The sequence below is a fragment of the Myotis lucifugus genome, unplaced genomic scaffold (assembly GCF_000147115.1).
Source record: "Myotis lucifugus unplaced genomic scaffold, Myoluc2.0 scaffold_116, whole genome shotgun sequence".
NCBI lineage: Eukaryota > Metazoa > Chordata > Mammalia > Chiroptera > Vespertilionidae > Myotis > Myotis lucifugus.
This window is the reverse complement of record NW_005871164.1, coordinates 2,824,221-2,851,317: the sequence shown is the minus strand read 5'-3', so window position 1 is coordinate 2,851,317 and position 27,097 is coordinate 2,824,221. Positions and strand designations below refer to the sequence as shown.

The following is a 27,097-nucleotide window of genomic DNA, read 5'->3' as shown; positions in this document are numbered from 1 at the left end:
TAGACCTTTTCTTGGTGTCCCAGTATCTCTTAACTTCTTTTTCATAATTTTTTAATTTTTAAATTTTTTGTGACTCAGTTGGATATTTTTTGTTTACCCATATTCTTATTTACCAATCCTATCATTTGCTGTTAAACAAATCTATTAAATTCTCTTAAGGAAGAGACCACCACTCACAATACCTGAAACCAAAACCTGTTCAATATGTCTGAAACAAAGAAGCTGAATTTATTACTTGCCAAACAAGGGAGAACTGTTCTTGTTAGACAGGCTCTTTAAACAAAGCATAGAGTTGGTATTGTATTAGGCTTTGAGGAAGTCTGGAGACTTTTAAAAAGCTGGAGAGTTTAAGGATTTGCTGAATGTCAGAGTGTAGTTTAGGGATTTGTTGACTAATGTCAAAGAACAGTCAGTCCTTTCCTTTCTTGTAATTGGAGAATAGGAACATTTTATTTTCTGTTCTTGATGTCATATAGTATATTTTTAAGTCCTAGAATATCCAGTTCCTGTCTACCTGGTTATGTTGATAGTATCCTATTTCTCGCCATTCTTTAATTTTCTTATTTGTATAAATATTTACAACATACTTATTTTATATATCTGAAGTACTTTGGAAGCTAATTTTTCTTTTTGTTGTTCATGTTGATGGTTTATTTCCCAATGTATTTTCTAATTTTTTAAAAATTTTGTTTTAGTAATTAGATAATCTTAATCTCTGGGAATCTTGAAGAGACCTAAAGAGTTGTGTAAATTGTTTTCGGGAGGATTTGTAAAGTGAGTTCCTAGTTTAGGGTTTCCCAGGTCAGATAGGCAGTTTAAATTCAAAACCCCAAATTAATTTTCAGATAGGCTTATGATTATGAATTGTGATGATTAATTTTCGCCTCATGCTAAACTTTAAGTTTCCTTAATGGCTTTAAAAAATTAGGTGTAATTAAATTTAATGAAATGCACAGGGTTCAATGGATTCTAATACATAAGTATATACCTGTGTTTTCAAACACCTCAGTCAAGATAAAGTACACTTTCATTATCCAGAATAGGCCTCTTTCTAATCAAACCCATCCCCCTATATTAGGCAACCACTGATCTGATAACTATCACTTCTATTTGGAAATAACTGCAATATTTAGAAAAAGTTATTCTATAAAATATAGCCATACTTATCAAATTCAGGAAATTTAGCTTCTATATAATACTTTAATCTACATATATGTTGTCAATTGTACCAGTAATATCTTTTGTAAGCATTTTTTTTTTTAGCCCAAGATTCAGTCCAGGATCACTTATTATATTTAATGACATCTCTTTGATTCCTTTAATGTAGGGACAGATCCTTAGCCTTTCATGACACTGGCATTTTTTAAAAGAATATAGGCCAGTTTGCCCGGCAAGTGTGGATAAGTGGTTGAGTATCAACCTATGAACCAGGAGGTCATGGTTCGATTCTTTGTCAGGGCACATGCCCAGGTTGCAGGCTTGATCCCCAGTGTGGGGCATGTAGTAAGCAGCTGATTGATGATTCTCTCTCATCATTGATGTTTCTGTCTCTCTCTCCCTCTCCCTTTCTCTCTGAAATCAATAAAAATATTAATATATAATTAATATAATTATATATATAATTAATATTAATATAAACATTTGTATATATATAGTCCAGTTTATTTTATAGAATGTGTCTCAAATTTTTAAGTTTTATCAAGATAGTATTTAGATTGTGCAGTCCTTTCTGGATTAGTACATAACTGAGAGCTAAGTTCTGTTCTTCTCAGGACATTGCTTTTGAAGGCACACTGTATCTGTCAGCCTCTTCCTGTTGATGTTAATTTTGATTACTTGTCAAAGTGTTATGGTTTCTCTACCATATAGTTACTCTTTGCTATGGTAAACTTGTTGCTTACTTAACAAACAGCTAACACGAGAGACTGAGACCATACAAATATGCTTCTTCTTATCCAATTTTCCTTCTTGGATTTAGCATTCATAGATGACCCTTTTTTTTCATAGATGATTCTTGTTTAAAATAATTTTTGCTATGACAGTTGTAAAATGCTGATTTATTAATTGGCATTCTACTGTAATGAATAGCCTTCCCTGTGCTCCTACAGTCGACCCCTCCTTCACCCACTCCTATCTTTATCCATCCATCCACCCACCCATCCATCCATCCATCTATCATCCATCTATCCTTAGGATGGACTCATGGATTCCTATTATATTCATTGGGTTATAACTCTATACTGTGCCAAATCTTACTTTTTACTATTTTGGAACTTGACAGACACAATCTTGATGGTTTCTATGTATCTGACTTCTCTTACTCAACATTTTTTGACATTCATACATGTTTTTATCTCTGAATATAGGACAGTTATTTTGTTCATTCACTTACAGATGGACATTTGGGGTGGTTCTAGTTTAGGAATATAATGGAAAAAGATGGTTTTAACATTCTTGGACAAGTATTTTGTGGACATGTTTTTAATTCTCCTGCTAGGTTTTATGTTAGGTGTCTGTTTAACTGTAACAAAACTGCCCAACTTTTTCCATCCATTAGCAATATACAGTATGATAGATCTAGATGCTCCATCTCTTTGTGAGTACTTGGTATTGTCAGCTTTTTCATCTTAGTCATTCAAAATGAATGCATCTTCAAGTGGTAGCTCATTGTATTACTAGTAGCCCAGTGCACAAAAATTTGTGCACTCAGGGGGGGTGTCCCTCAGTTATTAAACATTTATCGGCACAACACTGAACACATTAGTGATGGTGGTGGTCTTGTTAGAATGTGTTATATTATGCAGATGAAAATCTATTTAAACAGATTTGATGTAGATATTTTCAAAGATGGAAGAATTGTCCCTGTCAACTATTTTAGTTGATTCATATCTTCACTAATTGTCATCATTGCAAAGTTTTCTGTCCCCATATGGATTGCTGGATATAATAGGTCATGTGCTGTCCCTGTCCTTTGTAGCCTTTGTTACCTTAAGGACTCTAGTTTTCCATTTATATGTTTAAGTACCAACTTTACCGGCTTAAAAATGCAAGCTTTTAACACTGCTCTCTCTGTTCCGTATCCTTCTGATGAAAAGTGGAGTTGGGTTGCAGCACAGGGGAGAAATTCAGATGGGGAATATTGAAGTAATGACTGCAGTAGGAGAAAAGGGAACCTATTTCCCTGGCCCACAGGCGCTGGCGCCCTGGACCACAGGGCTGTCAGCTTCTCTGGGTGGCTGCAGCCTGGGACCTCGGGCAGGTGGCTTGTCTGTCTCCTGGTCTGCAGCCAGCCGCAGGCACTGGCGCCTGGACCAAAGGTGGGCAGCTTCTTCTTCTGGCAGCTTCTTCTTCTTCTGTGCTTCCGGGGCGGGGGGCAGTCTGTTATGTGTATATGTGCATGCATGCAAATATAGGCGTGTACAGGTGTGTATGTGGAAATCTGCTGGGCAAGTCAAAACCATAGAAGAGTTGCAGCCTATCTCTTGAATCTTCCAGAGATATCCCCCACTTGTTTATCCTATCTCTATTGGAGAGTCAGTGTTTGCAACCAGCTAGCCAGTAACTCTCTCAGCCAATAACTCTGTCTATTTCTGACTTCTTCTTTCCCTGTCTTCCAACCCCTAATCATATTTCCACCTGGATGCATCATATTTACTCCCAATATGCTGTATAGAGAAGGAGTCAGGATGCAGTCTTCCCATGAATAGTACTCAGTAACAAACCAATTGCATTTTAGTTGGGCAATGCCCCTACCCACCCTTCTAATCCCTTCCACCATGCATTTCTGTTCCCCTTTTTTTGTTGGATTGTTCTGCTGCTCCTTCTCCTCACCCCACCACCCTTGGATCATAATGTAAAATTCTTTTACCATGTCAAGAAATTATTAAAAATACAGGTACTTTGAAAAAAATACAGGTACTTATCTGATCACTGGCAAGGGGTGGGGGGGGGTTAGGGGGGCAGGGATGAGGTGGCTGCTGGCCACCCAAGATCTATGTGGCAGCACATAGAGGCCAGGACACGGTCTCATGGATTTTACCCTCGCAGTTTGAAAGGTGCTCATGATCTACGTGGCAGCCAGGACCTGGTCTCATGGGGTTTTAGCCACGGGGCAAAGGCAGCCCGGTTCTCTGATCACAGCCGGGGGATGGGGCAATGGCGGCCCGGTTCTCTGATCATGGCTGGGGGCAGGTGATAGGCGGCCCCATTTCTCTGATCGTGGCTGGAAGGTAGGGAAATGGCGGCCGGTTCTGTGATCATGGCTAGGGGTTGGGGCAAAGGCAGCCTTAGTTCTCTGATCACGGCTGGCAGGCGGGGTAAAGGTGGCCCCGGTTCTCTGATAGGGTCGGATGGAAGGGCAAAGGCGGCCCCCAGGGCCCTCTTTGCCTGCCTCCCCGCTCTTGCCTGCCACCTGGGTTTTTGATTACCATCAGTGGCAGGCAGCTTCTTCTGTCCTTTCCCTTTCGCCTCCCAGCATTGACCCTACATATGAAAATTAACCACCACCTTTGTTGATGGTTAACCACCATCTTTGTTGGCAGTTAATTTGCATATCACCTTAATTAGCCAATGGGAAGCATAGCAAAGGTAAGGTAAATTGCCATATTTGTCTATTATTATATAGGATATTTGGTCCACACAGAGGAGTAGGATGTGTAGGGCCTGCTAAAGCCACAGGACAGGGAACAAGTATCACCTCTCAGTGGTGCTTGCCTCTTTTTGAGGCAAAACTGAAGGAAAAATGGAAACCAAAACAAACAGCACCCAACTCCAAAAGAATCCTTTTCTGTGTGTCAAATGACACTGAGGCTTGTCCTCTACAGCTGCTATCAGCAAAAGTACAGGCACCTCCCCATCTGCCCTCCCTGCCGTCACACTGAGCAGCCAGCCCACACAGCGAGAGGCAGCCCTTTCCGGTTCAATTTCACATTACAAATCAGTGCTTTCACCTGTGCCTTGAGTCACTAGGGCTTTCCCCAGTGGCCCAAAGCTGTCTCCCTTCCCAACCCCTCAGGTGTTTCTATTTCTCCCTGTTGAGTCCATTTTCGTTTGTCAGGGTGCAAGTGTTTTTTAGATGCATTTATAAATGTTAGTCAAATGATAGCAACTGAAGCCCTATGGAGAACTTAGAGATCTTTGAAGCAGTCCGATTCAGAAACAGATAAATGGACCATTCTACAGTGTGCCTTTAAGCTCCCGCTGTCTGCCGCAGCAAGCCTGTGGGTACATGCATCTGAAGCTCAGAGCCCAATGTTCCCTGTGCCCTTGCTACCCAAAGTGTGGTCCATGGACCGGCGGCAGCAACGCCACCAGGGAGCTTGTTAGATGTGCACTATTTTGAAGTTCAACCCAGAGCTACTGGGTCCGAGTCTGTATGTTAAGAAGATCCCCAGGGGATTGTTATGTTCTTTAGAGCCTGAGAAACGCAGCCCCTTTTTTAAAGCTAGTCCTGATAGTCTAAGACCGGGGAGGACCACAGAGCTGTGCCCTGCCTCTCCGGTGGGCAGGTTATTATCAATCACCTGGAACTGTTTACTGTCCCATCGTCCAATCTGAGGAGAGACTAGGGCTGGAGGTGGGTATCAGCACATTTCCTTAGATTATAGTCTGGGGCTACATCTCTGGGCCATTTTAGAGTAAAAGGCATGGATTAGTGACATACAGACAAAGATAGCTCTTCTGATGAGCAAGTAATGAGCACAGGGTATCCTGGAGGGAGAGGAGGCGGGAAAGGGCAGGGAAGCAGTTGTATGTTGGCACAGACACATTAGTTCAGCAGCCAGAGACCTGGAAGTGTATGGCAGTTCCTCCCATGAGAGTGGGGTGAGCAGGTAGAGCTGGGAATACCCAGCCTTTGCAGGGAAAACCAAGGATGCCTTGGGATTTCCTCAGGCCAAGGGCTCCAGGCACAGCCTCAGACTGCCCAGAGCTGTCCCAGGGGTGCTCTGTGCTTAGTGAGACAATCTGAAGAGAGACTGCATAGTTGGGTGGCAAATGGAGATGACATGCAGGCAGCAGCCTGCAGGTGACAGCACTCAGGGTGAAAGATTTCCGTGCCCATTAAAGAGGATATTGGTGCCTAACGAGGCCATCCCTGTGCTTTCCCTGACCATCACAAATGCCAGTCATGTCTGCCTCTGTGCAAGGGCCACAAGTGCTTTGAAGCTGGATCCAGCTTTTGTCTGAGGTGAAGACAAACTCCTCTCTATTAAATTTGCAGACTAGTGCAATGGATATCATCTCAGATCTGGATTCTCTTACTTTTAAATAAGAGCAATGTTCATTTCTACCGTTCAGGAAGGAGATGGAGTGAGGGAGGTGGTGCCGCCCTGCAGAGAGGCACGGCCCCAGCTTGGGTGGGGAGAGCGCAGGTGGCGTGTTTGGGTGGGAGCAACAACCTGTTCCTTTCTCATCATTAGACACCAGGCTGTCCATTCAGATGCTTAGTTTCCTCCCTTAGCCCTGAGCTCCAAGGCCAGCCAAGTCTTTGGAATTTAGTCTTGGCACAAGGAGAGGAAAGAGCACCCCTCTCCCGCCCTGGCTCCTTTATTCCCGGGGCCTCAGCTCCTGTGCAGGCTCTAGTTCCCATCTGCAGGATACAAGCAGGGAGAAATAGGACCCTGAGGGGAAGTGGTGCTGGCCTCTGCCGGGCAGGTGGGCCTTGAAATTAGGCCAGAATCTCAAATCCGGAAGCTGTGTCCCCTGCAGTCAGGCTGTGTGCCCCTGTGATTCCTCAGCAGCCAGCCAGCCACCGCTCTGGTCTCCACCCCTTCAGTGTCTGCCCGCAGGACAGGGTCCTGCCATGTCCTCTTCTGCAGCTGTGTCTGTGGGCTCACGCCCCTCTGGACCCTGGTGGGGGAATCTGAGCCACTGGATGCTGGGCCCCACCAGCTGTAATTAAGCAGGTGGTTTTATTCTGATGTTTTGACATCTGGGCCCTGGATGACCCTGGAGAGACTGCCCCCCAGGGTCACCAATTCCTCGGCACAGTGAAGAACCCACCTAGGAGAGACCCTTCAGATGCAAACAAACCAAACCAGGGCCCATACCCACCACCTCCCCTACCAGGCTCTCACCTTTGGGCGCTGTCTCCTCCTGTAAGCGCAGCAGGGCCAGCTGCTGGACAACTAGGGGCAGCCTCGATGCCTGGAGCCTGCCACGCCAGGCTGCTCATCCATTCCTTCCCAGGGGAACCACGAGGAGGGTGGTGCCCACGTTTCCTCCTCACCCCCAGTGTCTCCTGGCTGCCCCAGTGCTCCCCGACCTGGCCCTGTGTGATGTGCTATGGCTCCTTTGCTAGGAATTGTGAGTGTAAACACTGCTTTTCTGCTCTAGCTGATTTGGCTTGATGGATAGTGCATCTGCTTGAGGACTGAAGGGTCCCGTTTGATTCTGCTCAGGGGCACATGCCAGGGCTGCTGGCTTGATTCCCCAGTGGGGGGTGTGCAGGAAGCAGCCAATCAATGATCCTCTCTCATCAATGATGTTTCTATCTCTCCCTCCCTCTCCCTTCCTCTCTGAAATCAACAAAAAATATGTTTTTTTTTTAAAAAAACATCTTTTTGTGTGACAGTTATTTGGAAATAAATGCCTGTGTGTCTTTCCATCCCTGTCTTTCCATTGAAATCTGGGATACGTTTTAAAACATAAGCCTTCCTACCCCTAGATTGAGACTGGATTCAGCTCCTTGAACCCACAGTTCATGTCCCCTCTGGGTACACTTCCTGTCCTTCCTGAATTCCAATTTGGAACACACCCCCACCTTGTGATACTTTATTTTTATCTGATTAGCTATTCCAGGACCAGCGGCATCTGGAAATGAGGAACAGGACTATGTTGTACACGCCAAACACTGCACCTGAGCCTCTGAGACGCATTTCCTGAAGGGGGCTCTTACTTCTGGTGGGTGGATTCCAGGAGTGAAACCGCTGGGCTGGGGGATGCCTATGCAGTTCATTTTGGTAGATGTTTGCAGATAGCTTTCCAAAGAGCCTGTCACATTCACATTTCCACCAGCAGGACGTGAAGTGACCTTTCCCTGCCAGCCCTGGTGATCCTGGCATTCTTGGAGTCCAATTCTCCAGCGGGCCAGGAGTGTATCCTCTCTGCTAGGAGGGTGGGGCACCCATGGGGCTGGGCTGGGGCTGCTGGCAACTGACGTGTGTTGAAGTCACCCAAGAACGCAGGCTGACTGAAGGCTGGGTCCTCCCACAGGTAGTGTTGGTTCTTGAACTTGAGGTCATGAAGTGACCTTGCTCTCTCCTTATTTGCCATGCCAGCTCAGCCTGGTTCAGTGACCCTGAGTGGGGGTGAAGAAAGGCTTAGAAAAGACAGACGTGAGAATGAAAGCTGGGTCTCAGTGGGATGCTGCCCCTCTGATGGACAGCGCCCATGCCCACAAGCCCTGTCTTTATTTTATAGTAGATGCCACAAGGCAAACTAAGGGCCTGATCAAAATGGTGCATTCAGTCCCACTCAACTGTATGCACCTGAACTCTATCAAGTCCACGTCACTCAGGCACGTGGGGCCATGTGTGAAGACCACAGGCTCAAGCTTACTATAGCTGTTGGCTATAATTGTGCTGGGACGGCTCCGCCATCCAAGCTGGGACTTGCATGTGGCCACCAGAGGACTGTGCCCTCTCTTCAGTCCAAGGCTTGAACCTGTCCGAAATACTGTAGCCAGGCCACATACACAACAAAGAGCCATGGGGGTGCATTTGAGACTTGCTTACTAACAAGGAGTGTGGAGAGCGGCTACAGTGTTTGCATAGGTTCAAGCCTTGGACTAATGAGAGGGGATGGTCCTTTTGTGGACAAAGCCACGTGTAAGTCCCAGCTTGGAGGGCAAAGCCCTCCCAGCATAATTATAGCCAAAGGCTAGTGTTGTAAGCTTGACCTTACGGTCCGAACCTGTGGTCCCAGGTGGCTAAGTGATGTAGGCTGTGGAAGATGCAGCAAGTGCTGCCAAAACTAAGCTTGATAGAGTTTAGGTGCATGTAATTGAGTAGATTCAAAACCCTACAGAACATTGTAAACATCTTGCAAACGCCCTTACTTTGCCTAGTGGAATCTGGCTATAAAATAAAGACTTGGCTTGCAGGCTTTGGCACTGTCTCCAGGGACCCTAACGCCAAACAGGCACATAAAAATTAATTGCACTTCCGAGGTAAAGTACAGCATAGGGAATATAGCCAATAGTATTGAAGTAAGTATGTACAGTGTCAGGTGCATATTAGAAATACTTTGTAAAGTATATGATTATCTAACCACTCTGCTGTACACCTGAAACTAATACAACATAATTTTGAATGTGATGTGTAATTGAAAAATTAAAAAATACAAAGAAAAAACCCCAAAACATTTAATTATGCTTCTTAGATATTTTAAACATCAATTTATATTAAAACTAGAGGCCTGGTGCACAAAACTTGTGTACAGGTAGAGTCCCTAAGCCTGACCAGTGATTGGGCCCCCCCCCGCCCCCCTGCTGGCACCTGCCTTGGCTGGCCTGGGGGCTGGGGGCAGCTTCTGCGTTGAGTGTCTCCCCCCTGGTGGTCAGTGCATGTCATAGCAACCAGTCATTTTGCCATTTGGTTGATTTGCATATAAGGCTTTTATTATAAAGGATTTCTTTAGTGTTTCAATGTGTCTTTTAATTGTTTCCTGTTTGCATCCAGATCCAAATATGGTCCATGCATGTAAGCAGGGTAACTTTTTAGGTCCATTTTAAGTTTCAGGTTCCCTTTGTTTTCTCTCTCTCTGCAGTTTTATTGTTTGGTTTGGTTTTTCAGAAACCAGGATGCATGTCTTGAGAGTTTTTCTCAGTCTAATTTCAAATGCTGGCAAGGACTTGGTTTTATTTAACACGTTCTTCTGCCCGTGTTCTCCCTGTAAACTGGTAGTTGCCTCTTGAGACAGGATTAGAGTCAGCTTTGATTTTGGGGCAAGAGGTGTTGTGTCTTCCATTAGCAGGTGACTAATTTTTGGCTGTTTTTCTCTTTGTGATGTTAACATTCATTGATACTCAATATGCAGACACATTAATTTATTGGGGTTGCCAAATGATGATATTCAAATTCCATTATTTTTTTCTATTGGATGGAATATTCTAGAATATTGCCTGAAACATCCCCTTATCAACTATTTGGTAATCTTGAAGTACAATTTGTATAAGGAATGCAAAGAAGAAATGTTTGCTTTTATCCTTTATTTAGCTCTTTTCAAAATAATGAGTTATTTCTTGAACATCCTTGAAAGTTTTCTACTTGTCTACCCTGCCAGTATGGCTCAGTGGTTGAGCATCAAGCTATGGACCAGGAGGTCAAGGTTTGATTCTTAGTCAGGGCACATGCCTGAGTTGGCTTGATCCCTAGTGGGGGGCATGCAGGAGGCAGCCAGTCAGTAATTCTCTCTCATCATTGGTCTCTCTCTCTCTCTCTCTCTCTCTTCCTCTCTTCCTCTCTCTCTCTCTCTCTCTCTCTCTCTCTCTCTCTCTCTCTCTCTCCCCCCTTTCTCTCTGAAATCAATAAAAATATATTTTTTAAAAAATTTCTTCTTGTCTTATCCCAGTAGCATATTTGCTGTTTAAATTATAGCAGTTTTTTTGTTTGTTTGTTTCTGGCCTAAGTTATGTTCTATAATAAATCTGAATCCCTTCACTGTCAAACTGCTTTCTACATGCCATATCTGTATAATATGTCTTGGGTTTGGGGGTAGGCTAAATAAGGACCCCCAAAAAGATGTTCACATCTGTATCCCAGGACTTGTGATTATGTTAACTTACATGGCAAAGAAGACTTTTCAGATGTGATTAACGTAATGATCTTGTGATAAGGATTATCCAGGTTGATTCAAGTGATCAAAAGGGTCCTTAGAAGGGACAGATAGGCGGATTAGGGTCAGAGAGAAAAGCGATGGGATGATGGGAGCAGAGATCATAGACATACACTTTGAATACAGAGGTAGAGGCCACAAGCCAAGGAATGCAGGCAGTCTCTAAGAGGTTGGAAAAAGCAAGGATATGAAGTTTTCCCTAGGACACCTGGAGGTAGTGTAGCCCTGCTAACATTTTGATTTCAGCCTATTAAAACCCATTTTGAGCTTCCGACCTGCAGAACTGTAAAGTAATATATGTGTGTTCTTTTAAACAATAAGTTTACAGTAATGTGTTATAGCAGCCATAAGAAATGAACACGACTTGTGAAAATATCTGCACTTGTTTTGAATTTCATGGTTTTATTTAATAGATCATTTTTGATTTATAGATGTTTCTTAGTATTATATTCCCATCATCCAAATTCAGAACAAAACTAGTGGGTTTTCACCAGACTGTTGCTAGCCTTAACTGCTTATCAATTGTTTTAAAATATTTTATGTAATGTAGGATTTCATGTATTGAAAGGGTTTTATGTGCCAGGCACTGCACTATGAACTTGGAATGGGCCATCTTACTTATGTGTCACAACAAAACCATGAGGCAGGAACTATTATCCCCATTGTGCTGGGGCTTGAAGAAGCAAAACAGCATGACCAGTCACCAGCAGAGTTGATATTCAAGCCCAGTCTGCCAGATTTTAAAACACATCTCTGCTCTGCCACGTTGATCTGTCACTGTTCTATGTTCAATTTCTCTAGCTGGGGTAGAATATTAAGAATCTGCCCTGGCTGGTTGTGGGGTGCAGTTATGGTGTTTTGGCCAGGTTCAAACCTTGGACTAATGAAAGGACAGGGTCCTCTCATTGCCACATGCAAGTCCCAGCTGGAGGGCAGGGCCCTCCCAGCACAATCATAGCCAATGGCTGTGGTAGTAAGCTTGAACCCATGGTCCAAACAGGTGGCCCCACGTTCCTTGTGCTAGAGTTCAGGTGCATGTAGTTGAGTAGGGTTGGAGCTCACGAGAATGCTGTAAACAATGTGATCATGCCCCTGCTTTGCCTCGTGACATCTGCTATAAAATAAAGACAAGGATTGTGGGCGCTGTGGTTGTCTCCAAATCAGGGAGGCAGCATCCCACCGAGACCCAGCTATTATTCTCTTGTCTGTCTTTTCCTTAATCCTTTCACCCCCGCCCCCCCAACTCGGGATCACCCTTGGTCTTGCAGCCACAGCCGGTTTTGCTCAGTGGATAGAGCGTTGACCTGCGGACTCAAGCATCCTGGGTTCGATTCCGGTCAAGGGCGTGTGCCTTGGTTGCAGGCACATACCAGGTGGGGGGAGGGGGGTGTGCAGGAGGCAACTGATCGATGTTTCTCATCGGTGTTTCTGGCTCTCTATCCCTCTCTGTAAAAAAATCAATAAAATATATTTAAAAAAATAGAATCTGAAGCGCCATGAATTTTCAGAAAAGATGTGTTACTATAAATGTATCTTTCTTGGGGTTTTCCCAGAAAAATCTAGTTTCCTAAAAATGTCATGTGCTTGTTCCAGATGTCAGATGGAAATGATTTCAAACATCAAAATTGAAATTGTGATTGTTGGAAAAGTTAGAGGGATCACTCAAAAGCATTGAGGGAAAAGCAAAAACTCTCTCTGTCTTGGCAGGAACCTATATTCCCTGGGGGGAAAATCCTCTCTAAAGAGTAAAACTTTTGCCCTAAACAGTTTGGCTCAGTGGATAGAGAGTACAAAGAGGACTATTAAGGTTTTTCTATTATTTGTGACTATTTTAGTAATATTTTTAAAAGAGTTTGTTCATTTCATCTAATTGCCAAATTTGTAAGGCATACATTTTTATTTCATACAGAGGTGGGCAAGAGTAGCTTTATAGTTTGTGAGTATGCTAAACACAGAGTTAATAAAGCTATTGTAATAATCATAACCCACATGAATTTTTTCCATATGAACAACTGTAAACCTACTTTTGTCCACCCCTGTATGTTCTTATTATACTTTTATTGTTTGTAAAATCTTTATAATTTTCCTCTTTCATTATATATTAGAGGCCCAGTGCATGAAAATTTGGGGTGGGGGTCCCTCACTTTTGCCTGCACCCTCTCACAGTCTGGGAGTCCACAGGGGATGGCCTACAGATGTCTGGCATCCCTCTGCAGGAGGTGACTGGACAGGCAATCAGGAGATGGCGCAGCCTCATCACCCTGCCATTGCCGCCCAGCCTCCCTCTGCGGGAAGCAACCAGATGGGCCTATCAGAGGATGGTGCTGGCCCCCCTATTGCCCCTCCGCCATTGCTGCTGGTTGCAGCCCTCCTCCCCCCCTCAAGGCCATTCCCGCCCTCTGCTCGCTGGCATGCGCCTTGGCTGGCCTGGCTGAGCCTGCTCACCGGTCTCACCCCCTGCCAACTGGTCATTCTGCCATTCGGTTGATTTGCATATTACTCTTTTATTATATAGGACTAGAGGGCCGGTGCACAAAAATTTGTGCACTTGGGGGAAAGGGAGGGTCCCTCAGCCCGGCCTGTGACCTCTTGCAGTCTGGGACCCCTCAGGAGATAAAGCCCTGCTGGCTTAGGCCTGCTCCCGGGTGGCAGAGGGCAGGACCAATCCCTAGGTTCAGCCCCTGGTCGGGATCAGAGCAGGGCCGATTGGGGAGTTGGGGTGCCGTCCCCTGTCATGCACAGAGCAGGGCGGATTGGGAGGTTGCAATGCCACCCTCAGTCACGCTCAGGGTAGGGCCGATTGGGGGGTTGGGGCACCGCCCCCTGTCACACTCAAGGCAGGGTCGATGGGGAGGTTGTGGCGCCACCCCCTGTCATGCACAGACCAGGGTCCATCAGGGGATTGAGGAGCTCCCCCATGTCCCCCACAGAGTAGGGCCGATAGGGGAGTTGGGGCACTGCCCCCTGTCACACACAGAGCAGGGCGGATCACGTGGTTGCGGCGCCACCCTATATCACCCACAGATCATGGCTGATCAGGGGGTTGGGGCGCCGCCACTGTAACACTCAGGGCAGCGCAGATGGGGAGGTTATGGCTCTACCCTGTCACACACAGAGCAGGGCCCGTGGGTGGGGGGGAGGTTTTAGCACCATACCCTGTCACACACAGAGCAGGGCCTATCAGGCACAGAGCAGGGTTGATCAGGGGGTAGGGGCACCTTCCCCTGTCACGAACAGAGCAGGGCAGATAGGGAGGTTGTGGCCCCGCCCCCTGTCACACACAGAGCTGCAGGGCAATCAGGGGGTTTGGGAGCTGCCCCCTGTCACGCTGATCCCGGTGCCGGGAGGCATATTACCCTTTTACTATATAGGATAGAGGCCTGGTGCACGGGTGGGGCTGGCTGGTTTGCCCTGAAGGGTGTCCTGGATCAGGGTGGGGGTCCCCACTGAGGTGCCTGGCCAGCCTGGGTGAGGGGATGATGGCTGTTTGCAGCTGGTCACACACCCTTCAGGGTTGGGGTCCCCACTGGGGTGCCTGGCCAGTCTGGGTGAGGGGCTGAGGGCTGTTTTCAGGCTGGTGGGTGACTGAAGCTCCCAACTGCTCCTTTTTTTCTTTTTTCTTTTATTCTGGGCCAGCTTTAGCTCTGGCTGCAGCTCTGAGGCCTCTGCTGCTGAAAGCAGGTATCTGGTTTGTTTGGGTTGTATAATCAAAACACTGTATCAACTCCAGCTCTGAGATACTGGCCGGTTTCTCGGGTTTTGTTTAGCTTCTATATTTGTTACAATGTTTCAAACTGCAAGCTCAGAGGCCAGCAAGGCAGGCGGGGAACATTGGAGTCCTCCGTCACTGAAGCAAGCAAGCCTCTTATTCTCTTCCAGCTGCCTGGCTGCCGGCCGTCATCTTGGTTGGCAGTTAATTTGTATATTGCCCTGATTAGCCAATGGGAAGGGTAGCAGCCGTATGCTAATTACCATGTTTCTCTTTTATTAGATAAGATACTGGTAACTTTTTCTCTCTTTTCTTTTTCTTGCCTAGTCTTGCTGGGAACTTATTAATTTACTAATCTAGTCAAAGAACAAACTTTTGGCTTCCTTCATTTTTATTGCAAATTTTTGTGAATTTCATTATTTTCTTCTTTTTCATTTTCTCTAGTTTACTGTTGGAGAGTTGATGTTCTATTTTTTCAGTTTTTTGAGGTAAAATTTAAGCTATTGTTTTTCTAATTTCTTCTTTTATAACAAATGAATTTAAAGCTATCTTTTACCCTTAAGCACTGCTTAAGTTGTATCTCCAGTTTGTATTTATTATATCTTCATTATCATAGAATTCAAAAGTATTTAATTTTATTTTACTATGATATCTTCTTTGACCCATGGGTTATATAGAAGTGATTGCCTTGTTTCAAGCAGTTGTGAATATGTAAGGTATCTTTTTTTTTCTTTTTGTTTTTAGCTTAATTCCACTGGGTCAAAGATCATACTCTAAATAATTTTAATAATTGAAATTTATTGATTTTTGATCCAGCATAAGTCAATCTTGGTAAACATTTAAAGTGTACTTAAAATATTAATTTTATTATTCCTAGGTGCAATATACTATAAATGTTAAGTGTATTTAGTTGATTGAGTTTATCAGATCTTATGGATTTTCCTGTCGGTTTGCTCTGTCAGCTCAGCCCTGAGAAAGAAGGAAATTCTGCCATTTACCAACAATGTGAATGAACTTTGAGGGTATTATGCCTAGTGAGATAAGCCTGACAGAAAATAACAAATATTGTATAATATCACTTATATGTGAAATCTAAAAAGCCAAACTCATAGAAACAGAGAGTAGAATGGTGGTTACCAGGGCCTAAGGGTGGGGGAATTGGGGAGACATTCTTAAAGGGTACAAACTTGCAACTAGAAGATGAGTAAATTCTGCCATCTAATGCAGAGCATAGTGATTAAAATCCACAATACTGTATTATTTACTTAAAATTTGCTAGAAGACTACATCTTAAATGTTCTCATGACTTGAAGAAATAATCATTATGTGACCTGATAGAAAGTTTGCTAAAACTAAGGTGGTGATCATATTGCAATAAATAAATGTATAAAACTTGCTCATTGTACAACTTAAACAATGTTATATGTTGATTATCTCTAATAATAAAAGCCTAACATGCTAATTAGACCAGATGTCCTTCCAGATGAAGCCACAGCTGCAGTGGGGGCTGAGCTCCTTGTATTAATTTTGTGCATTGGGCCTCTAGTATTTCAATAAAAAAGAGAGGAATGGAGTTGGCAATGCTGTATGTAAAAACCAAAAGTGTCTGGCATGGCAATCAACATCAGACTGGCCCAAGATACTGGACAATGCAGAATGGGATGATAGGGTACAAGGCATGATGGTTACTTAAATGTCAGCAGGTGCCAGGCAAGTGAGATGCCTAAGTAAAGCGGGTCAGGGGAAAGTGCCTACTGTGTACATAACATGGGTGTGGGTATATGAGCTCATATAAGTGTGCAGTTTGTGTGTGTGTGAGTGTGTGTGTGTGTGTGTGTGTGTGTGTGTGTGTGTGTGTGTGGTTGTGCCTGTGTGTGTCTGTGTGTGATTAGGGGGCACAATAATGAGCTGTTTCTCTTCAAAGGGAGGCAGCTGGTATTCTTCTCCAGAATAGATTTGTTTTGTGGGTCTAATATTGCCCGATGTCCTAATCTTTTCAGAGAAGCCAGAAAACAATACATTTATATAAAATATCATGAGTGTCCAATGTTGGCTCAAACTGTTAACCACACAAAACAATGCCTGGTTGCCAGAGTTGGGTTGTGGACTTCAGGCTCAGGAAGAAGAGATGTTTGGAAGGAGTGGGGGCATGAAGAAGTGAAAACAGACAACAGTAAAGATGCTTGAAGGTTTTATTTAAGTATGTCTTTGATATTTTGAAAGATGAGCATTTTTATGACAAAAGTTTCAAGAAGAAAGTTTTCTTTCCAGTTCCACCACTGTGCCTACCAGCCCAATCCATATTTTACTGCGGAGATGCTGTGATTGGAATAATTTACATGTACAAAATATATCATAGAAAAACAATTTCATTGCTAACTATAAGCAGGTTAGGGTACTTCATCCAAAATAAGAAGAAAATAAAATTTTTCACTTTTATATTTTAAAGCTGATATTTTAGCAATAGTTTGATAATGGTTTATTCCATTTATGCTCTATTGGCAACACAGCCTTAAAAGACAATCTATTCATTGGCATGTAAAGCAACATGGCTTCAGAATACACCTTTTAAATTTACAGAACTTAAAATTTCAAACATCCCATGTGGCTGGAAGGTGACGTTATGAAGATGATCTTGAGTAGTGACATACTTACTGCCTAAAGATAAAAGAAAAAGACAGTCATATAACAGAGCTATCATACTCAGATGATGTTGTTAAATTATCCAGGAAATATTTTAAAGATTTATTTTGGTAAAAGTTATTTATTGATCTTTTTGTCTTATGAATCCCATAGTCTTTTGAACTTTTCAAATATTTGCACTCAAAGATGACATCCTAAAGTTCCCCAGTTAAGGAATATAAAGTGTATAAATAGTTATAAAAAGCCATTATAACCCACCAAGATAAGTGGTTACTTTTGGTGTTTAGATTTTTATCACTATCCTTATTACATTAAGTATATAATAACAAATTTATTTGTGTTAAAAATTCAAAATACGTAGCAATCTTGAATGTCACATTATCACATGAATGATGTATATTTCCATGTTTTATTCTTATCTGTGTTCCCAGTGCCCTGTCCCTTAATTGACACTCAGGAAATATTTTTGGAGTAAGTAGGTGAATGAGTAAATGTGTAATTATCTAAAACAAATATAATGATGTATTCTTAAATGAGTCATACTTTTGCTTATCTACCAAGAGAGCAAAGACTCCCCTCCCCACACAAGGAACAACCTGTAGCTGCTTATGAAAGTTTTGATGGTTTTCAGAATGCACTAAAATGCAATCACCTGTCGGTAATTTTGTTCTGCAGCAGCTACTTTAAATGTTCCTGGGTGGGAAGATTATCGTGAACTGTGTTCATTTCATCAGAGAAAGAGCCATCGGCATGTCTGCGGCGGAGCATTACAGGCAAATCATCTAGGGCGCTGAGGACAAGGGGGATAAAAATCGGTATTTGGTTAAATGCTTTATATACATGCTTTCTCATTGCATATCACTGGTAACGTGTGCGGGTCACTGAGAAAACAGGATGTCATAATTACAGAGGGCCGACTGTGGGAACCTGCATGAACTGGTGCATGTCAGAATGGACAACCTGGAGGTAGTGAAGAGCAGAGCAGGACGGGAAACCCAGCCTGTAAAACGTCATGCCTTCCGCAGTGGTCCAGCTGCTCCAGAGATTTTAGTATATGGTCAACACAGAAGTTATTATTGAGACTATTAGTCTGTTTAAAATTCAGAAAAATGTAAAACTAGTGGTTATTAGAACAGCCTTGCAAAGTGCAGTATTAAGGGATTAAACTTTATATTAGATTTTCTGTTTTTATTAGCAGCATTTTTGGTGCCCCTTTAAAATATCATAAAATATCCTCAAGTATAAGCAACTATTTTACCACTGATTTTGTAAATTGGGTCATCAATGTTTAAAAAAGCAGTGACAATATCAGGTTATTAGCTAAATAGTAATACAATCCTTTTTGTCTTAAGATTTCTCCAAGTCTCAGTAAGCTTGCTTTAAATTTCACAAAAAATTGAGTTGAACATGAATTTCCTGCTTCTCATAATTCAAATGTCAATCAAAATGGTCAAGAGAAAATGAGACGGTCCAGGGGTCTGTTTGGTTGTGGTAAGATCCAAGAAGGGACCTAACGGGCTTAGTCTCATTTTCAGTGTGAAACTTTAATGGCTATTTATAGGACAGTCCCATAAAAAAATGGGGATGTTGTGAAATATATGGATGTTTGCACTCAAAATATTTATATTTTGAGTGTCATTTCATTAAAAATCTTAAGTTTAATACCTTTCAGTCTTTATCAGATTATTAGCTAAACAGTAACACAAATATTTGTTGATCCCGTATGTAAATACTTAAATTCAAACTTTAAGTTTTCAGCATTATTTCTTTTTTCCTCATCCCTAGTTTTTCTAGTTTAAGCTTATCATCCTGATGTAGTTCTCAATAGCACCTTCTTCTCAAACATGTCTTGTATTGACAAATGAATAGCCTCATTATAACACAACTCTAATGTGGGATAAAAATACCACCTGTCTGACTCTATTATTAATACTTGCTACTACAGATAAAACATATTAAACTCTTGTCAATTGTCTCCCACTAATAGGAGTTATTTCCTTACTTTGCGAGACTATATTAATTGCTTCTATAACTCAAATCAATAAATAGATAACTGTAGTGTAAGTTTTCAACATCATGCAAAAATAAAAAATAAAGTTAAATAAGAGTGTACAGACTTAACTCTTGCCTTCCTAGTCCTTTCACTAGCCAAGCAATGAATTCCTTGGCAGCTTGGCCTCCAAGTAAGAACTTAAATCACTGGTAAATGTCCCTTCAGCCTGTCTCTCAAATTCATCATGATGTTTGGCAATGCCATTCCTGATAGAAATGTGAATGGTATATTGAAGATCTGACTCTTTAGCAATATGGTTCTCACCTGGAAGTAGTGGCAGCTTGGGGTTGAAGAGACTGAGGGAGATTTAGGAGATGAGGGTAGTTAGGAGACACATCCTGAAACTACATGAAGTATCTGAACGGACAGTTGATGGGCGAGAGATAATAGCAGTTAGGGGAGCACTGGCCCACTCAGCACACCCATTTCCACCTCTTCTGCTTATCCGTGCCATTGATTATTACTGTTGCATTTACTTCTGCCTCAGTGTATGTGAACTCTCCAATGTTCTATGCAGCTTGCAGACAAGGCAGCTGTTTGTTAATACTTACGGGATCCGACATAGTTAAGTGAGTCAAGGGAAAGCTAGGGACCATCTCAAAATGTCATCAAAAGAACCACGTGATAATGGATGAAAGGAAACAGGTGATGGGACAGCAGTGAGGAAAGCTAAGATATGACCCCATATCATCCTCAAATGTGATCTGTGTAGGTGGTTGACCAGCTGCCCTCCTGCATCTATTACCCTGGAAGGTTTCATCTTAAACACACAACAGAAACTGCCTGAGAGTGAGGATTATTTTACATTAGATTACCAAATTGTAGCATTCCCTTTCCAGAAATGAGGATAATTGTTTTCTTTTTTTTCAAATTTCTCTTATTTCACCAATGGCCATGTCTGTAGTCACTAACAGGGACTTCTCCCATTGTCTGCTCTGACCATGACCACCATCTTTCCTGTCATGCCCTCCACTTAAAGAACTTTTGGTAAACCACTCTGTCTCCCCAATTCTCCCAGCTGACCCATATTCATTAATTCTCATTCTCTCTCTCTCTCTCTCTCTCTCTCTCTCTCTCTCTCTCTCTCGGCAAATCTATGTCTTTATCCTGATATTTAGATTACTTCAGCTACTTTGGATGCACAACTCCCTTCCCCTTTGGGCCACTCTCCAAAGAAATTGTGAAATTCCACCATCTCTGTGAAACCCTTGCGAAAGATTTCCCTCAGTAGCCTACATGCACCGCAAACCCAATACTGTCAACGAAAATCCAACATTAAAACGTACGCCTTACGAAGGTCTTGTGCTCTTATTTGCCTTCTTCTCTCTTTATGCGGTGCAGCTAGGCTATAATTTTAAATGTGTATCTTGGATTGTATTCTACAAGAAAATGACTGCATCTGTTTCCATTCCGTACCATGATTAACTTGGCTTGGGGTTACTTTAAATGTGATTACAGTCATGAGTTTGAACCCTACAGGGAATGTTGTATTTGCTCTTATCTTTTGGTCAAAAAATAGTTTCCTCACAGTTCATGTCTAAAAAGTCAGCTTTCAATTTTAATAGAAAATGGGTAAGAGAGTAAATATTGCTAAGACCACAGTGGGGAAAATGATTTAAAATCTACGTTTCATTACAGTGTGTGTAAGGCATTGTCAGGGTGAGAAGTGGGACTTTCAGAGGCATAATATGCAGGATAGCATCACCAACCTTGAAATCATCAAAGCTGAAAGAGCTTATACGCCCTATTTGATGAGCATAATAACATAATGAAAGTAAGGAGATATTTTAGACATATTGAAGTAATACACTTGTGTGCAAATTTGGGACTAGGTTTAGACTCTCACTTGTTCTCGTCCAGCATCCAATCCACGAAATCCCGGACACAGTCGTTTTGCAGAAACTCCTCATACTCCATGAGCAATATTTCTTGGTCTGTAAAGCGTTTCTCTTTATGTATCTGATGCAGATAATTGAGCGAGTCTGGGTGGGGAGCCTGGAACGAGCTGTGAAGAACAGTGATTGGTGCAACTAAGTCTCTTCCTGAGTGGACTCACTCAAGAAGCACCTTGAAAACACAAGACCACAGGAAATTGAAAGGCAGGTGCCTTGAGCATTTCAGTTGATATGAGGGACACCTTGTTTGCCACGGGAATCTCAGAGTTTTGTTAGAGTTGAATACACTGATTCTAAATCCTGGGAGCAGATTTTTAACTGGCTTCCTCTTTACTGAACTAAGATTAAATAAATAGTTTTTTTAAGTAATTAATGTACTTATGATTCTGCTAGTAATGATAGAAGAGAGCAATGGCTTGACTATTTTACAAGAGTGAAGATTCCCAAATTATTTGGGCAGCTAATCTGAGTTCTGAATTTTGTTTGCATGTGTCAATATAAAAATGTAGCTCCATTACCTGGTTACATGATAGCTGATGATGAAAGGAAAGGCAATTAAAAATTTAAATAATGCCAGGAAAAATCCCACTTGCTAATTTCAAACTGTAAGTGGATAATCCACATGCCGGTAATCAACAGTTGTTTGCCATGGCAAATATGGAGAAATATTCAATAGTATTAATACTCAGAAATAAAATTGAGATACTATTCACACCTGTCAAAATAGCAAAGATTTAATATGGGGAAAGGTATTGTGAAAGGAGTATTTCTATAAGGCTGAGCGGAGTGTGCATGTGTATGACATTTCTGGAAAGCAAGCTGGCAAGATATTATAAAAGACTTAAACTTATTCAAACCCTTTGACACAGTAATTTTAGTACCAAAAATCGAGCCTCAGGGAAGAGTAAAAAAATGTAGGGAGAAAAGTTATTTGCAGCATTTCTTTGTAGGAAAATGTAAGAACTCAAGTGTTCAATAGAAGAGGAAAAGCTAAAGAAATATTGTACACTTGTGAGATGAAATAGTATGCAGCTATTAAATATCGTACATTTAATAAATATTTGTAATGCTATAAGAAAAATCTAACAATACAATGCTAAGATAATAGGCATAATATGAAGCTGTATAATGATCTGAGATATATTCTATATACAGTAAATACCTAACATTTTGTGCATATTTTGTATCAAGAGCATGTATGACTTTTACAATTAGTAAGAAACAATGTTTTTTTTTAATAAAGGATTTAAAAAAGAAAAAGTTGGTGTGAATTATTAAAATAATCTACTATGCAGTGTGTGAGTAGTGAATGGATAGATAGGATCAGCTGAAGATTTCAACAAGCTATAATCTCCCATATAACACATTTTCCAACATAGCCTACTCCTTTGGTTTCGAAACAACATACTGATCTATACTCCAGAAAAAACTTTATCACAATGATATTTTAAACTTTTTAAAATTGTAGAGTATTTACTCTCAGTTACTGAGACCTCTTCACAAATTATAGTTTTCACAGACCGTATTATAACCATTGTGCTATGTTAGTTCAAGTCTAAAGAGTGAATACCTGTACTTCTCTTCTGTATCCTGAGTGGAACGCTGCCAGCTGCCTTGGACCAGCATCACAAATAATCCAGCCACAAAGTAAATGCTTTTCATATTTGCTGCCTGTTGGTGCACAGAGACTGTGAGAGGTTGGGGGAGGGAGAAAGGCAACCATATTTAAACACATCAGGCTCAATTCATTTAATTATGATAAAGTAAATATTATAAATAGAAAGAAAATCTATTTTATTTTGAGTATATTTTAAAAAGTAGATTATATTTCCCCCCAGATTTTTTTTGGAGGCAAAAAAAGGTTTTAAAAAATGTGTACCACCTTTAAGGTTTTTCATTAATGTAGGACACTTTTGTTAATAATTAGAAGGCTCATTTTCAGATTGGGAATTAAAAATGTCAATGATAAACATTTAAGATACCCACTGTAGATGATATGCTACATATGTTTAGCCTGAATGTCACCTTATCCATAATGCCACCCCGTCACTATCAGTCTGGCTTTGAATTAATAGTCCTTCACTTTAAAGCGTTTACATTATACTGCATTTCAACCATCTTAAAGCAGCCTTGGGCTACAACTTGGCATACCAGCTCTCGGTTTAGATGTATTATTCATTTATATTTTAAATAGTATAACTTGGTCTCAACTTTGTAATTATAAAGCGGCCAACAGATTTGAGGTATTTTAGGGTGCTTTGGCCTGTTCTAAATTAAAGGGAAAAATTGTTTTAAAGACAAGCAACAAGAACTAATGCTACTGGCAACTTGAACAAGTAAGAAACTCAAGAGATCACTGTCATAATGAAAACTAATGCCTGTTTCTGAAGTCTCAGAAGTCACCAGGTTGTTTCATAATTGGACTTAGTCCAAGGTGTGTCATTCACTGCTTGTAACACCCTAGGCCTAGTTGTGGGATACACCTGGTTGCTTGTCCTTGTACCACAAGCAGATGCCCCATGAAGCCACAGGATGCCAAAGGCCTGATGAGGCAGTGTGTAAGGTGGGAACTAAAATGAATTTGGGGCAGGAGATCCCCACAGGGCAAGCTCCTCTTTTTTCTGAATAGAAACCTCAAGTCCAGCATTTGTCATGGACTTCTCTCTACTACTCAAGTCCCACCATGTGCCGTGAGATGTGGGGATTTCAATCCAAGTTTGATTATGTTTATCCATAAATAATTTGAATGAGTATTTTTAGCAAATGGCATTTGGTTTGAAATAAGGATTTTACAAATATTATCATTTCAAACTATCAATCTTTTCTTTAACATCCTAGCCATATTTACTGTCTAGCTTTGGCAGTACAACATGGAAACTGGAATACCAACAGTGGTATTTTTTTCGTTGAAATATTAATTATCTTTAGATTAAGTAGTTAGTTAAACAAAGCAACATAATAGTAATTACATATTCTCCCTTCTTCATTCATCAACATGAAATTACAAATTTGGCATTTTGCTATGATTCGGTTTATCTTGTCCGTAAACTTTGGAAACGTTGCCATATATGTAGGTAGTCTCTTCTGATTATACATCTCAATTATAAATTCATGCCTTCCAGAATTTAAAAAAAGCAAAGATTTCTTTTAGAATTACACCACTGTTGCAAAAACAAATCAGTCCCAAGTAATTTCTTCTATGCAAAGTCCCTAAAGGTTTTACAAAATCTTCACTATATTCTACATGGAGGGAGATTTAAAGCATGTGCTGTTCTGCTGCTATGGGAGCCATTGGAGGGGGAAACAGTAGTGAATGATCCAAGACTTCTATAGGCAGTGAGTTGAGTTCTACTGAAAGAGAAACTGATTTTAAAAATTTTATTCGTTCATTTGTAAGTTTATAGAATTGTGAAAAACTTTGAGAATAAGTTTAATTGTTTGAATGCCACTACTGAGGAAGCAAATGTTTATATTATTTTAGATTCAAAATCTTCTTTTAAAAATATATTTTATTGTTTTTTTTACAGAAAGGAAGGGAGAAGGATAGAGAGTTAGAAACATCGATGAGAGAGAAGCATTGACCAGCTGCCTCCTGCACACCCCCCCTGGGCATGTGCCTGCAACCAAGGTACATTCCCTTGATCGGAATTGAACCCGGGACTCTTCAGTCCCCAGGCCAAGGCTCTATCCAGTGAGCTAAACCGACCAGGGCTAGATTCAAAATCTTATTCAATAATAGAAGAATTTCCAATTACTCCCCTCCACATCCTTCAGAGAGCCTAAGGAGAGAATGTGTAGTTTTGTAAAAAAACGCACATTTCCACTCAAATTTAAAGGGAAAATATGGGAACAATAGCATTCTCTGTGTAGGAAGTCCTTTAGAAAATTAATCTTAGACATAAGTAAGTGACATTATATAATATCTCTAAATGTATAGGTTTTGTAGGCCAAATACATACTTTTTAAAACTGATCAGCTCATTTCCTCTCATAGGTTCTTGGTATGTGTAGGAAAACACACCACTTGATCATTTACTCCATTGAGGATCTTTGTAAAATCATTCTTTGTCCCCAAGGGCTTAAATACGTATTTTAGAGCATCTGATTTTGTTTCTATAGAGATTTACTAACAGTATATTTCAGATTGTGGGCATTTTATACATTTTATTTATTCCTATTGGTCCTGAATACATAGTAGACAATTATTAATGGGAGGTTTCTCTCAGCTCCATTCAAAGAATTCCCAATAATTGATTAGTTCACTTCACCAAATATGCTGTCTTATTTACAAACAGCTGATTTCATGGACTTTGAGTGTTTGATAGAGTTATCAGAAATTTGAATATTTGAAAGATGATGTTGATTCTTCTCTTTTAGAAAATGATAAATTTTCACTGGCAAGGAGCAATTGCTAATATAGCCTCACTAATGGACACATTACTGCTGATTATAAAAGGGGCCTTCTCTTCAAAGTGATAGACACGTTAATCAAATCTAAGGAAAAAATATATATATACATAAAATGTTACCCCTTATTTTAAAAACACAGTTCTCATAACAATTAAGTCTTATAACAAGTTCATTTATTTGAAGATTTGTTTTTTCTTTCAACTTCATATCTTTTTATTGAATTAGTTTTCCGACTCATTTTGTGGCTTCACTGTGTTGACGTTTATGTAAAATATTTTGTATCACTTTTTTCAACTCAATTCTACCCTGTGTATTATTAGTGAAAAGTATAAGATGAAAGAACAAAGTTTGAATTCATATTTTATCCCCCTAAAAATACTTACCTATACCCAAATCTGAATAGACAGTCTTACAATCACTCAATAGGAATCTTACCTTCTGATATCAGGCATAGAATAGAGCAGGTGGAGAGAGAGCAAGCCCTCTTTGGAACTGGAGATGAGCTGGGTCCTGAGCTCTGTGTTCTGCACCAAAGCGCACTGCTTTTATACACTCTCTAGCGCTGTTTAGCCCCACAGATATTACGCTGACAATATAAATTTCTCCTCTGTAAGTAATGGGCTTTTGTTACAAATGATTTAACTCACCCACCTCCTTCGCTCATCTCATTCTACCCTTGCACTGGGTGGGATCTCAGAGGCCAGGAAAATTTATTTACCCTCTTGCATTATATTTAATTCCTGGGGAATGGAAAGGATATTTGGGAAATTCACCTTTCACTCACCAATAAGGTCTGAAAATTGCTGACGAACTCTTGTTGTAATGTACCCCGCGAGTCGAACACAGGACGCTTCAGTCACGGAATCAAATCAAGGAGTCTTCAATTCAAAAGCTGGCGGCTACAAGGGGGTATTAGCTCTCTCCAAATCTCGAAGTCCCGAGTGAGAACAGCACCAAGCTTATAAAGGCAAAAACCACATCCTGCTAGATGTTGGAATGTGGAACTACCTTGTGAAAGCAGTTTGTACAGAAGCCAAATTGAGCAAAGTTACCTATCTCTAAAGGTTATCTATAGTTTCAGTTCCTGGAGCCACTGAGTCAAGAGAAAGCATTTTGGGGGCTCTGGTTCTCAGGCACAGGAGAATAGCCTTTGTAAAAGCACAAGGGGGCTGGCAACAAAATGGGGTGATTTATGTGAATTTCTAGGTCTTATTCTGGAAACAGAGGTAAAAATGGAGTCACTTAGGCTAACTACCCTATTATTTAAACAAGCAAATGTTTACAGAAGCCAGAATATCAGGGTTAATATTTTAAACAGCAATTTTTACCCAAGATGGAGGTTACTATGCTTCACTCTGAAGTGAATTTTGATGCTGCGGGTGTGAAATTACTTATTTTATGGCTAACCTTTCTGTGAGGATGGCCTCAGTTAAGGGTCTTACAAGGCTTTCCGTTTTGCTACTTAGTTATGATGAATTTATCTGAATATAATCCTTTCATCTCCCCAAATAAATACATCACTCACTTAAAACATGGTTAGTAATCTTCTCAT

General features: G+C 41.2%; 1 pseudogene; it reads right to left on the bottom strand.

Moving 5' to 3' along the window:
- Nucleotides 1-17,836: 17,836 nt before the first annotated feature.
- Nucleotides 17,837-22,798, bottom strand: LOC106697918 (annotated as a pseudogene).
- Nucleotides 22,799-27,097: the final 4,299 nt, after the last annotated feature.